Genomic DNA, 3425 nt, shown 5'->3' with positions numbered 1-3425 from the left:
GGAGGTGGTGGAGGAGGAGGAGGCAGTTGGGGTGGTGGAGGAGGAGGAGGAGGAGGAGGTAGTGGGTGGAGATGTAGAGGGCATGGTAGAAGGAAGGGGCATGATTACAAAGCGAAGAAGAAAGAGGTGTATGAGGAGGAAGAGTATAGATTGGGAGAATACGCAGAATGCAAGGGAAGAACACGATGCTGGGGCATGAGATTGGAATGCCCCCTTCATTGTGGAGGGCCTTGTTTCTATGATTGTCACCATTTGTGTAAGGCTCATTGCCACCAACCTTAGGCACCAGGTTACACATTTTTTATCGGAAAAATGATATTTTATCACCAATTTTTTATACTATTTTGACACTGCATACATGTGAAAATGTAGTTAGACGATTTTAAATTAAAAAAAGTTGAGACAAGGACATATTTGAAAGAGAACCAAAATTTCTTTTTTAATTTAAAATCGTCCAACCATATTTTGACACATATACAGTGTCAAAAAATTAGTGTTAAAATATCATTTTTCTTTTTTCTCTTATCACTTATAAACATAATACATTTTTTATTTCCTCTGTTTTATTTTCTATGAATATTTTAACTTTTCTAAATAACTGTATTTGGAGTGTGGCCATAAATATGATACTATTTAGCAAATTTCATTTTAATTTCCTAATTGTTTTAATTATTTTAAAACAAAATAAAAGCCTCTGAAACTTCAAAAGTTGTTTACTCTTTCCTAGGAAAGTCATTTAAACGACTTGGCTTTACTCATTCCATGTTAGGCAAAGTTGTGTTTGATGTTGTTGTGCCTTCACAGTCTGCGGATAGTTCCTGAACTCACAAATCTCAAGGATTGACAGCGACATCAACATGATCTTAATTAGGATGTTCTATTTTTGCTGCTAAACATCTCCTTCACTGTCGCCGCATGCTCGTGACGTAAAACTATGCCAACAAAACTCATAATAATAGCCACCAACGTGGTACACAATCCAGCGTGGAAAAACAATATAAGTGATGATTTGAATAACTATTTATAGAAGAAACATTTGCGATGGGTTTAACCAAAGATCACAGCACAATAAGCACTAATTTTCTCAACTTTTAAGATTCTAATTTTAAAAAAATTTAAATAAATAATAATTTACAAATAAAAAACAAATTTTAAAAATACTAACAACTTGTTGAATAATGTACTTATTATATCTAATCGTACAACACATCAGAGTAATGAATCGAGTTCAAGGTAATCAAGAAGTACTTATTTTATATAATATAATTAGGTTAAATATGTTTTTACTTTATTAATTTTAAATATGAAATTAAAATTTATTTTTAGTTTAACTTTTGATACACTTTAATTTACAAACTTAGAAAATAAATATATATTATTTTTTAAATTTAATTGTGTTAAATTTTTATAATGTGTCAAATACATTTTATACATATATTTAAGCTATTTACATCATTTAAAACATTTTTACATAAATTTTTTAATTTAAGAAACATTTAAAAGTTAGAATCATTAAATTGAAAATATTATTTTTATTAATTTTTAAAATTTAAAACTAAAATATATGAAAAATTTAGACGAAAATAAATTCTAATTTTGTATTTAAATTAAATATATATTTGATTTTGTATATTTTTAAAACTGTTTGTGTTTCATTTTCTTTGGTTCTTTCACAAATATTAGGGCTATTTATTAGTAAGGAATTTTTGGAAGTTTGTGGTGAGTGACCTAGGGTGAGGACATAGGTTTTTTTTATTGATTATAGTTGGGATGCCCATACACACTATCCATAATTAATTAAGGCAAAGTAAAGTCAGGAAGCACGTTAGGATGACGACTAATTCCATTGTCGCTGAAATTAGGAGATTTGTAGAGATGGATGGATTGTGCATTTACTGAAATGCCCATTATTTTTTTCGTCCAATGCAGAGGTTCCTGCATAAACATGGTTTAAATGGGATGGAATCGATTTTGTGAATGCACGTGTGGAAATATGGATTTGATTTTGCGGGTGCATGTGAAGTGAGGGAATCGATTCCCACGGTTCTTTTAAGAATCTATTTGCTTCCATAACTAATAATAATAATAACAATATTATTATTATTGTAATAAAAATAATAATAATATTAACAATAATAAAGATTAAATATGATTTAAATACCCTTTAATTGAAATTAAAATTAATTTCTTTTCAAAACTTTAATAAACTAGACCAAAAATTTCAAATGAACTAATTTTAATTTTAAGTGAAAATTAAGAAATTAAAAACTTATTTAACAATAACAACAACACTAACAGCTATCACAATAAAATAAAAATAATAATAACAAAAATTATAATAATAATTATTACTATTATTATAATAACAACCATAACAATAATAATAATATTAATAAAAATAATATTAATATTAATAATAAATAATAATAATAATAATAATAATAAGGGTTAAATATGTTTTTAGTCCCTATACTTTGGGATGATTTTGGGTTTAGTCCCTCTTTTAAACTATGGTACAATTTAGTCCTTCAACTTTAAAAAACTCTGGTTTTAGTCATTTTTATCAAATTTTTTTAATTTTAATTATTGTTTCAAGCACTAGATTGTTTACATTGTTTGACACATTTTTGCTTCAATGTTAACTGAGAAACGTGCTTGAAGCAATAATTAAAATTAAAAAAATTTGATAAAAATGACTAAAACCAGAGTTTTCTAAAATTGAAGGACTAAATCGTACCATAGTTTAAAAGAGGATCCAAACCCAAAATCGCCCCAAAATATAGAGACTAAAAACATATTTAACCCTAATAATAATAATAACAAAATTGATTTTATTAACTGTTAAAGATAAGAGAAAATCAATTTAAAGCGGGTTAATGAATTATTTAAAAATGTATATTTTATTTTTCTATTATTTCTTTAAAATAATGAAAAATGTTTATCAGAGAAACTTATTGTTTTATAAATAATAATAATATTATTATTATTGAAATTTATACCTAAACAATATATTCTATTTTATTCTTTTGAATATTGAAAATTTATAAAATATGTTATTATATTATGGATTAAACCTCCTATTTGACCAATAAATTTTGAATGGGTCTTAGATCAATTCAATGGTTATCTCAATTTCTAAAATAGATTAATAGTACAGAAACATATGAATATACTAGGAACAACTTCAGTACAAAAGTTATCATGTTTTGAGACCGTAAATTTTTATTTTTATTTTTAAAAAAGTGTAAGATTTGAATAAACCATTCTTTATACACAATAAAGAAATTGATATTTAAATATAACTTAATTGATTTATAATTAAGAGGTTTATTTTGTTTTTAATTAAATATGTGTAAGTCAATCACTGACTATATATACAATTCCAAAATCCTATAGTAAAAAGTTAACGTGATATAATTATTATA

Source organism: Vigna radiata, chromosome 5 (genome assembly GCF_000741045.1).
Source record: "Vigna radiata var. radiata cultivar VC1973A chromosome 5, Vradiata_ver6, whole genome shotgun sequence".
NCBI classification, from domain to species: domain Eukaryota; kingdom Viridiplantae; phylum Streptophyta; class Magnoliopsida; order Fabales; family Fabaceae; genus Vigna; species Vigna radiata.
Note: the sequence above shows the minus strand (reverse complement) of the source record.